The sequence below is a fragment of the Arvicola amphibius genome, chromosome 14, assembly GCF_903992535.2.
Source record: "Arvicola amphibius chromosome 14, mArvAmp1.2, whole genome shotgun sequence".
Taxonomy (NCBI): Eukaryota; Metazoa; Chordata; class Mammalia; order Rodentia; family Cricetidae; genus Arvicola; species Arvicola amphibius.
The window spans coordinates 18,582,589-18,594,619 of record NC_052060.1 but is presented as its reverse complement, the minus strand read 5'-3'; positions in this window follow the sequence as shown (position 1 = coordinate 18,594,619).

The window sequence follows — 12,031 nt, the reverse complement described above, 5'->3', positions numbered from 1 at the left end:
TTACCAGAGTTATGCAGTGATGGGTTTAGTTCTGAATGGATGAAGAGTTCCTGAGAGCTAGCGTTTGTAATTAGAACCGTTACTTGGTATCTGTGCCTTATTTGACCTGTGGTTCCACATGCCTTGGATGTGCATGCATCGTGACGGTTTCATAGGTACGAACGCACACTCAGGCCCAGTCACTTCGGTTGGTAGTACAGATTGTGAGGAAAAAATGGAGGCATCCTTAAGGAGGAGAAAGTATTTGCCTTTAGTTCCTGCATTATCCTGTACAGGGGCTCTTGAGTTTTGGAAGCCTGTTCCCAGTACAGGAGAAAAAACTTCCCTGTTTGCAGCAGAATACTTCAGTGCACAGTGACAACGCTGGAGTTCAAGAGGAAGCCAGCAATTCTGCACCTTTGGCTTCAGACACCATGGTTGTTTGCCAGTTGTAAACTTAACTAGTTGCAGACGAAGACCACCTTGACATGCAGGCTTGTTTGGGCTTGTTTTGAATTTTAACCTCGGATGGAAGAGCCCTAGTGCTGTCTTGTCTCCATGCGGGATGATGATTGCTAGGCAACAGGTGATTATCAACCAAGGATGCCACGGTTATACTCTGCAAGGTGGTGTTCCAGTGGTAAACAGCCGTATAAACTTGTAAACAGGTAAGAGGGTTTTTTAGAGGTCAAAATGATAATTCCTAGGGTGAGGGCATTTAATGCTTCGGTAATGTTTCTCTGCTTGAAGTCTCTAGACACTGCTGCTGCTAATAGGCATCTTCCCCGCACTTAAGTGTTTATGAAATTCGGCAACTTTGTTCTTGATAATTATGTTATATTTCATTATTGAGTATATTTTATCATCTGAAATATTTTAACATGGGAGATAAAGTGTTAATATGTTGATTATGGACTTGAGCTTTTGTGTCTTAAAGTTTTGACGTTTGCCATTAGCCTTGGAGTTTACCTTTTATTGATTAATGGTGCAAGAGGACTTACAGCTATCAAAACACTCAAGGATATTTTTTTATTGGGAATTACAGGTATTTTATCCAAAATGGTTTTGTATTTTTTTTCTTGTCCCTCAAAGAGATTATGAAATTGAAGCAACTGCAGCTCGAGGGAAATGAATAGGCAGTGAAGTCTGACTTAGCCCAAACCATTTTCACTGTTGAGTTATTCTAGTAGCCTGAGGGTCCTCCGTGCACATTAATCAAATGTGGGCAAGAACAGCTCACTTTGTTGGGATCGGAAATTTTGAATAGAATTGTTCATAACTTCCATAAGACTTAGGGAATCTGCTAATTATAGCTAGTTTGTATTGGCTTACTTTCCCCAATAGATTTGTTTGGGATCCATAGATGGTTTAGCTACACAGCTTAAATATCTGATAGAAATATTGATAAAAGTGAGAAGGACAAAAATGAGAAAACTGGGCCTTTTCAGGTTCTTGGTGTGTTTTTTACAAGTGTTTTTAAACCAAATGTGCTTTTGAGGTGATTTACTTTAGGCTTTCCTAATTGAGCTCTCATTGCATATCTTAACTGTTTATACCTGTTCGAGAGTCCAGTTTTCATTATATTTTCTCTCTTTCTAGTCTTTTAAGTCTATAAATTAGTAGTCAAATATTATAAATAACTGGATATTTAGGAAGACTATTGCTTTGCTTATACATTTCTACATGATTAGCTTTTTGTAATCTCAGACTTCCATCTCAAGAATGAGGGAAAAGTTTCAGGTCAGCACTTTTTAATGTATTATATAAAACCATATGCAAAATGGGAAGGCGCACAGTATAACACTGTTTTGAAACTGATATTAATGAAATTCTTATTTTCACTGAAAGTTAATTGATGGAATGTTCTGATTTTAAAATGTGGAAAGTGCTCTTTGAATGTATTTGTATGGTTTTCCAGTATCTTTTTTTTCTTTTTCTTTTTTTTTTTTTTTTTTTTGAGGCAGGGTTTCTCTGTAGTTTCTAGAGCCTGTCCTGGAACTAGCTCTTGTAGACCAGGCTGGCCTCGAACTCAGAGATCCGCCTGCCTCTGCCTCCTGAGTGCTGGGATTAAAGGCACCACCGCCGGGCTTTAGAATTCCTGCTCCCCTCCTCCAGCCAGCCTGCCCAGGTTTTGTTTTTTTGTTTTTTTTTTAAAATATTTATTTATTTATTATACATAGAATATTCTTTCTGTGTATATGTCTGCAGGCCAGAAGAGGGCAGCAGACCTCATTTACAGATGGTTGTGAGCCACCATGTGGTTGCCGGGAATTGAACTCAGGACCTTTGGAAGAGTAGGCAATGCTCTTAACCACTGAGCCATGTCTCCAGCCCCTTCCAGTATCTTTAGAATAATCTAGATGTAGCATATTGTTCTAGGACACCTGAATTAATTTGAGTTCATTTTTAAAAACTTAGCCTTGATCTTTAAAATTGAAAATAAGTATTCAAAATAAGTATTGCCATAAGCAAAACAACCTAGATTTTATAAATTGACATTTTCATAACTTAAATCATTTGGTTACAAGCTTGTTGTTTACTTAGGCTTTTTTGAGACAGTCTTCTTGCTTATGAAGCCCAGACTGGTCTAAACTCAAGGTCTTTCTGCCTCTGCTTCTCTAAGTGCTAACAGTACAGGCACATGACACTACATCTGGCTTCATAGCATCTTATTAATAACTTGGATCTAGTTTAAATTCTTTTTAATTTTTTTAATTTTATTTTATGTGCATTGGTGTTTTTGCTTGCCTGTGTGTGTGTGAGTATGCCAGATCCCTAGAACTGGAGTTACAGACAGTTGAGAGCTGCCATGTGGTTCTGGGAATTGAAATCTGGTCCTCTGGAAGAGGTGCTCTTCTCTTAAAAGCCCCCTGGTTTTAAATTCTTAACAGGGACTTATTGAATGATAAATTACTTCAAACCTCAGACAAATTCAGCTTGGCAGCAAAGGAAAAAAAAGGTTTTTAGCTTAAAGGACTTGCTATTCTTCAACTCTAGTGGCTGTAGCATTCATCTTCCAGTTGAAGTTTTCAATAGTGTGAATGTTGACTATATACTTGGAACCAAGAGTCTGAGGGTAGACAATTAAGAAAGTATCAGATAGTGAATAAAGTAACAGTTTATTCACTAAGGAACTAGGTATAAAGAGATGTCAGCCACCAGGGGAAAGTTTAGTAGTATTTAAGATAATAGGAAAGATGTAACAAATCAATTGCTAAGAATTTTTTTTAAATTTTTTTTGCGGGTGATAATGGATATGACAATATGAATAAGTTTCTGAAGCTGGGATGGGTAAGAAAGGCTTAACTAAAAAAGAAAAGAGGATGTGGAATGGTAGAGGCAGTCACACATGAATAAGAAAATATTAGCTTGTTGAGTGGAAAAGACAAAACAGACTAACTCCTGGAAAAGAAGTATGATGATTGGGTCAAATGAAATAGGAAATTCTGAAGAGCAAACAAATTTGAGGTGGCAGGAGTGGAGATGGATTATCAGTTGCAGCTTATTGACAGCAACTACTTACTAAATACAAGTACTTCACGCTAAGCATTCTGCAGAGTGCTGTATATACATTGCCTTGTTTAAGTTTTCTACATTCTATCTGATACTATGGACCCAGGGATTCTAACTAGGCCTTTGTCCTGACTAGAGTTCTCAAGATCATTTATTTTGCCTCACTACTCTCCCCACCCCTCTCCACCCTGTCCCCGGAAGCCATAGGTCGGATTGAAGCTGTAAACTCGAGAAATTTGTGTAGGCAGTTAATTGCAAATGATACTGCAATATCTGTAAAAAGTTTGCTCCTCCATTCTATCTACTTTGAGATTTGTTGGGACCAGCATAGTCTGGAATTTTGTTCCTTTAGAAGTTCTTCAGATAATTCTACTATGTTCTCCGATCAGTGGGCTGTGTGTTGAATAACACTGTACTGAGAGCAGAGAGTGCTGAGGTATAAACCAAGGGTAATGTTTGAGGAATGAGGAAAAAATATAGTATTTGGGAAGAAGTATAAATATATCAAAAACTTCTGTTTCAGAGCTGAGAATCTAAAAGATAAGCTCAAAATTGTTGGAGTAAACAGGACAAAACTAAGTACTCTAATTTAAAGTTGTTACCTAAATGCTGGATACTATGGCACATGCCTCTAATCTTAGTGCTTGGGAGGCAGAATAGAGTTCAAGGCCTGTCTTCAATATTACATAGCAAGACCCTGTTTCAAAATGAAACATGTGTTGCTAAGTAGCAGTTAATCTCTTATTTCTTCAAGGTAGTCCTTACTTAGTATTTAATTTTGCCTTATCAACAAGAATTGGGGATTTAGTCCAGTGGCTGAGCACTTTGGAAAAGTTATATATCTTGGTTAAGTGAAACATAACAAGAAACTTATTGAGGTATCCTTGAGTCAGATATTAATATGAAAAGAATGTGACTGAAGTCTAAAAATTGAAAGCATTTTAGTATGTGTGCATACACACATGCTTTGATGGGCCAAGGGAAATTAGCATTTCAGATTACCTATAGAGATTATGATTATATTCTTTTTGGGTTTGTTTACTGGTGTTTTGGTTGTTATTTGTTTTTGTTTCTAAAATTGGGACTGAAGAGAAAGCTCAGTAGTTAAGAGCACTGGTTGATCCAGAGGACACAGCTTCCATTCCTATTCACAGTACCCAGTTCCAGAGGATCTGCTGTCCTCTTCTGGCCTTGGTCACAAGGCATGCACATAGTGCACAGACATAAACACAGAAATCCATTACATAAAAATGTGTTGTGTATATGGTATATGTATGTAGGCATACATGTGAAGGTGAGAGGACAGCTTTGTGGAGTTGTTTTTTCTTTCTTTCTTTTTTTTTTTTTTTTTTTTTTTGTCTACTTTCATGTGAAATCTTATGACTGAATTCAAGTATCCAGACCAGACTTTCATAGCGAGTGCCTTTACCCACTGAACCATCTTGATAGTCCTCTTTAGAGTGTTTTAAATTTTATTTTGTGGTGATTGAACCAAGGCTTCTTGCATGCTCAAGTATGTGGTATACTATTGAGTTTCACTTAGTTTTCTTTATAGTTCTACAAGTGTTATTTTTTTGATATTTTATTTTTCAGGTTTATTTTTTACGGCTTCTAAGTGTTGACCACCCTGTGCTTTCAGAATGGTCTTCCTAGCACATCATCATCATTTGCTGCTTGATAGTCTGTTGCATTAAACTATCATGAAAAATTTTATTGTATTCATATATAGTTTCTGAAATACACTTTCTGTATTTCAAAATTTGTAATTTTTTAGTGGTATCAAGCTAAATTCATTAAGAAATTTAAAGGGTGTAGTTGGACGTGTTAGCACATGCCTTCAGTCCTTGCACTCCACAGGCAGAGGCAGGTGGATCTCATCTCTATTTTTGACACCAGCCTGGTCTACATAGCAAGTTCCAGGCCTTCCAGGAATGTGTAATGAGACTATCTTTAAAAAGAAAAAAGAGAAAAACCTTAAAAAAATCTTTCCATCTACACAAAGCAGATTTTAATTGTATAAATCTGTTGAGGTAACTAGTAAATTTCCTTTTTACCCAGGAAAAGGACTCAATGATTTCTTTTTATAGATGAACCTGTTAGTACACCTATGTTAAAAGTAGAACTCTTATAAAATTTACGATGATGTGCTATTTATTTTTATTACATATTTTAATGCATATTGAAAAATCAGTATCCCATGTAATTGCATTTTATTATGTAGAAGCCGAGTATTAATAGTTTACTTGTCTCCCAAGATGTGTATCTTTTTTTTTTTTTTTTTTTTTGGTTTTTCGAGACAGGGTTTCCCTGTAGTTTCTAGAGCCTGTCCTGGAACTAGCTCTTGTAGACCAGGCTGGCCTCGAACTCAGAGATCCGCCTGCCTCTGCCTCCCGAGTGCTGGGATTAAAGGCGTGCGCCACCGCTGCCCGGCCCAAGATGTGTATCTTATAGCTTAGTGTAAATTTTTTTGTTTTTAGACAAACTCCCTTGTAGCCCAGGCTGGCCTAGAATTCTCCATATAGCCAAAGGTGACTTGGAACTTCTCTCTTCGTGTCTCTACCTCCCAGGTGCTGGGATATGCCATCTTTGTTTATAGAAACATACCAGTAAACTACTCCTTAATTGGGTTTGTTTCTGCATTCTGAAGGTTGAGTTCTCAACCCTGATTATATGTAAGAACCCTTCAGGAACTTTGGGAATTTTAATTCCCAAAGTTAAGGTTCTTCCTCAGGTTGATTTGAATTGGGGTAGATAGAATGTCATTGCAAAGCCTCAGAAATTGTTTTTCTTTTATTATAAGTGTGCAGGTGATTCTACTGTCCTGCCAGTGTTGAGAGCTACTGCTCTAGAGGCTTAAGTTTATACATACTCAAAAATACAGACCTTAAACCGGGTGCTGGTGGCGCTCACCTTTAATCCCAGCACTCTGGAGGCAGAGGCAGGCGGATCTCTAAATTTGAGGCCAGCTTGGTCTACAAGAGCTAGTTCCAGGACAGGCTCCAAAGCTACAGAGAAACCCTACCTCATAAAACAAACAAACAAAAAAAAAGAAAAGACAAGAAAAAAGAAAAGAAAGTAAAGAAAAAGAAATACAGACCTTTTAAGAAAACAAAAATCAGTATAATTGTTGTTCAGTACAATATGTATATTGCTTAACTTCTGTGATCCCTGCTGCCCAAAGTTTGGTCACAGCCCACTAGCATTATTTTAATGCATATTGAAAAATTAGTATCTCTTGGAAGATTGTTAGAAATGAAGAATTGTAGCGCCTCACCTCAGACCTATTGATGGGATGGAGATCTGCAGGTGACTCATGGGTACATTAAATTTTGGCAGATGCTTGCCTAGCATGTGGGAGGCACTGGGTTTGAGCCCCAACATCATGTACAGCATGCAAAAATTTAAGAATCTGCTTTTGATCTAGATACATTTATGATATTATATATGATTTATCTTCAGAGATTGGCTTTTAGTGGAGAATTAAGTAGATGAGGGATTTTGTTGTTGGTTGTTTGTTGTTTTGTGACACCCTTGGTTTGTTTTGCTTTCCTTTAGGGATGACTGAAGCGTATACATATATAAACTTTTTAAAAAAACAGTATTGGATCCCTCTCACTTTTTTAATTGTCAAGTTTAAAGGTAGCCTTTAAAGTACAGTAACTGCTTAAACATCTTTTTTTTTTTTTCTTCCTGGGTTTCTTTTTAGGAACTACTGACAAAACCTATAGCTGACTTTTGGATATGACTTTATTGCTCAGCAACTAAAAGATGAGTTCTAATTGCCAGACTCTGGTACTTGCATTGTCCTCCTGTTTTTATAGAGACTGGGTTGGAAGTCAGCTGCACAGAGGGAAAGGGTAAGTTTCTTTTAATTCCATATTATAAACCCATATCTTACCAGCTATGGCCTGGTATCAGTTTCCACAGTGGAGTGAGTGGTAAAGTATTCTCTAATAGGAATTACTAATTTTTACTTGGAAGGAAACTGACATCAAGTCGTTAAACATAATGAGGGTTTAAATATGGATTTATTTTTCTGGTGACTCTGACTTCACCTTTCTTAAAGGAATGAACTCAGTAGAATTATCACTGTCAGTTTAGTTTTTACTCAAGGGGGTCACAATATTGATTTTTTTTTTAATCCTACTCTGTTGTACTTTTCTGGTAAGTTAAAAATGGCATATAGAAAATATGTGTGGGGGCATTGTAAAAGTCTGCACAGATTATGTTTCTTTGTAGAGTTCCAGTTCTTTTTTTCCCATTGTAAAACAAGTTCTGTTCTACTGACCATTCTTAGCCTCTTTTCTCTTTTAGCTAAAGGATGAGTGCCTCTCTTGGGGCATATGCATGTGTTATCTAGGCTGGGACCTGTTTATAGATTTTAGGACACCTGCCAATTGGTGAGTCATCCTATTGCCATGGCTTCAGAGGGCTTTACTAGACAGCAGTAGAATTTAGACATGAAGTTGGTTTACTTGATAATTCAAACTCCTACATTTTACAGGTTAGTACATCTAAATAACCTTAAAATCTGACTAGCTTTGAGATGGAAAGACATTCTAAGCTTTCACTTTTAAAAACATAAAAGGGTATATTATTACATACTAATAAACGAATAAAGTGATCTTTTCTCCACTACAAGAACATAGGTGTTAGTTGTACAGACCAAAGAGAAGTACATCTTGGCTGTATTCACATCTAGAGCTGTCACTTTGTGAAAGCGGTGTGCTGTAAAGGGTGGTCGAGTTGGAGGCCCATGACTAATCCCAACATTTGGAGGAAGAGGCTAGAGGATTATGAGGTTAAGACCAGCCCGGACTACGTAGTGAGATCCTGTCTGGAAAAAAGAAGTAGGAAGTTTGTCAGTGTGAAAAGTAAGCTCTTATTAAACATGTTCTGAAACTGGGTTATTATTAAAAATTTTATATGACTTTCATTAGTTTCTGTTATGCTAGCTGGAGCTTGTATAAGGTACAGAATTGAATTTGTGATTTTTCTTTTTTTTTTTTTTTTAGGGGGAAGCAAGAGCGGGAAGATGGCTAGAAAGTTTGACATACTCCTTGTTGTCAAACATTCAGACACATCTTTTGCTTAAGAATAGTCAGTTTGTCCTAGTTATAAAATAAATCCAGGAGCTTATCAGGCTGGAGAGATGGCTCAGTGGTTAAGAGCATTTGCTATTCTTCCGGAGGATCCAGGTTCCATTCTCAGCACCCACATGGCAGCTCAACCATTTGTAACTGTAGTCCTAAGGGATCTGTTGCCCACTTCTGGCCTCCATGGGCACTGTGTACATGTGGTGAACAGACATACAAGTAGGCAGAGCACTCATAGACATAAAAATAAAATCTTTAAAAGTCTAGGAAACCCTCTTCTGACCAGCCCAGTCACTCTAATCCGAGTTCACTCTCTACATCCCTAAAATTTCTCGCTAAAGTTTAGAGGTTTGTAATAGAGCTTTTGGGCTTTTTTGTGTTTTGGACAAGGTCTTGCTGTAAAATCTAGGCTAGTCTCAAGTTGTTGACGGCCTTGCCTCGTCCTTCTGAATGTCGAGGTTGTAGGCAATGTTGTCACTGCTCATTGTTTTGTACTGAAACAACATTCTATAGTACAACATCCTACAGTACAACATCCTATAGTATAACATCCTATAGTACAACATCCTATAGTACAACATTCTATAGTACAACATCCTACAGTACAACATTCTATAGTACAACATCCTATAGTACAACATCCTATAGTACAACATCCTATAGTACAACATCCTACAGAACAACATTCTATAGTACAACATCCTACAGTACAACATCCTACAGTACAACATTCTATAGTACAACATCCTACAGTACAACATCCTATAGTACAACATCCTATAGTACAACATCCTATAGTACAACATCCTACAGTACAATATCCTACAGTACAACATCCTATAGTACAACATCCTATAGTACAACATCCTATAGTACAACATCCTACAGTACAACATCCTACAGTACAACATCCTACAGTACAACATCCTATAGTACAACATTCTATAGTGCAACAGCTTCTGCCAGAAAGGATCAATGTATGGGTGTCTCATTGTGTAGTACTTAGGCTGGCCTAAAATTCAGGAAGAGCCTACAGTGTCAGATTACAGTAATTCCAGGTACTACCATAGGTTTGTCTTTCTGCTTTATCTATTTTGTTTTTATTTTCTGTGTATTTGTGTTTAGGTTTGTTTTGTTTTTGCTGTTGTTTTTAGTCTTCGTGTATTTCTGTTTACCACATGTATGTCTGATGCCTAAGGAAGCCAGAAAGATGGCATCACCATGGTAATTTTTCATTGTTGTTTTTAAGAACACAAGTGCTAAATGTAAGTCAACCTGAATTGAATATTTTGGTAAAGTGTATTTATTAGCCTGTAGCTCAAGGGCATTTGCCACTGGGAGACTAGAAAATTATTAAAGCTGTTCATTTATTCACTTGTCATCTTTCTGGAAGCTGCATTGTTGTTACACTATAGCAAGTAATATCTAATGGTTGTGGTTTTAATTTTAGGGAGTGGGTTTATTCTTAGTATAGTTTTAGGTCGACTTTGAGCTAAAACAAATTTATAGCTGTTTCAATAAAGCTACTTTTTATAATTTGCTGGTGCTTGCCAAGAAGTAAAGGTAATATAAAGGAAAAATGGGGAGGTTTTGTGTTGATTGTTTGAGCTTTGACTTCACTATTTACTGAATATTGTGTTTCTTTGATTTTTTTTTTAATACTCATTGGAAAATGAGCACTACAGATAAAGCCTCTGAAGGTTGTGTGAAGATTAAGATTAGGCTAGGCAGCTGGGCAGTCAGTAGTGCATCCTTTAATCCCAGCTCGTGGATCTCTGAGTTCAAGGTCAACCTGGTCTATTGAGTAATTTCCAGGTCACAAAGAAACCCTGTCCTCTTCCCCCATCCCAGCCCACCTCTCTAAAAAAGATTAGGCTAGGCATGGTGGCACATGCCTGTAGTCCCAGGTTCAGAAGTTCAGGGTCATCCTCAGCTACTAGAGTTGTTTCAGGCTGAGTTGTATGAGACCCTGTCACAAAAGACCATATAAATACCTAAGTATATAAATTAGATACTTAATACAGAAAATGCACAGCTAGTTGAAAACTGGTGCATGTCTGTAATTCCAGCTACTCAGAAGGCTGAGGCAAAAATGAAGGCTGCATGGGCTACATAGAGAATTTTAGACCAAGGTGGACAATTTCATGAGAACCTGTCTGAAAATTTAGAAAAAAGTACACACAGTTATATTAACTGGTGACAGTTATGTTATTAGATGTTGACATACTGAGTTTCTCCTGTACCCACACATGCTATCTAATTTTGTGTGTGTATGTGCCTCATAGGGATCTCTTGAGGAAAGGGGGAAATAGTGAATATTGTGCTTTTCTTAAAGTGCATATGTATTTGGGCTGATCGTCCTGTGTTACAGGTTTCTGGAAAGTAGTTATGTGACATCATATTGTTAATTAAAACGATAGTACAGTGAAGGAGTAGAAATAGTAGGGTATTGTTTGTACAATCTACATATTAGTTGTAGAAGTCTTTAGCTTTCTAATTCTGGGGATTTAAACTTCCTTTTTTTTTCTTTCTTTGTACTTTGAAACATTAAACAGTATGACCTTTAACTTATGACCCTCCTGCTCCCTGCCTCCATTTTTTGGGTTCTGAGAGTACAGGTGTGTGCAAGTTCCTTGCATGAGATTCAGCCTTTATCAATTCATATTTTGAGGGCCTTGTTATTGCTTAGTAGGATGAAGAACTTGTTGTATAAGATTGATAAAGCCCTTCTAAGTTAAGTTAATTTGGAATTCTTTAGTTAATCTTACAGTTTGCTTTGATAGGAAAGGTCTAGGTTGTTGAAATCTTTTGAAAATAATTGCTCCTCAAAATGGAAAGGGAAATTTAGAGTGGTTCCTATTGGTTTTATCCTTTTGACATAGAAGACAGAAGAAAAGCAATAAAATTAGTTGCTGTTTATGAAGGATATTTTGCTCAGAAAGTATATTTTCATTTAATCTTCACAGTGTAATCTATGAAGTAGGTAGGTGATGATATCCTCATTTTACAGAGGAGAAAGTTGGGTTTCAGTTCTTGAGCAACTTAGGAGGTCATTTGGGAGCAAATGAAAGAGCTTTAGATTTATTAGTTTGCTGCTTGTGTGAGGGAGTCATGTTTTTAAAGACTTTTATGTGTATGGGTGTTTTGAATACATGTGTCTATGTACCTTGTGTGTTCCTGGTGCCCAGGGAGGCCAAAAGGTATAGCATCCCATGTATTTGGAGCTAGAGACTGTATATGAGCCACTATGTATTATAGATATTGGAGTCTGGATTGTTTGGAAGATCAGCAAGTGCTCTTAACTGCTGAGCCATCTCTCTGGCCCGATATTCTTATTTTTACTTATGTTGTATATTTAAGTGTAAAATCCTGTAGCTGGTTATGGTAATACACACCAGTAATTCTAGGAAGTTAAAGCAGGATTGTGGATTTAAGGCCAGCCG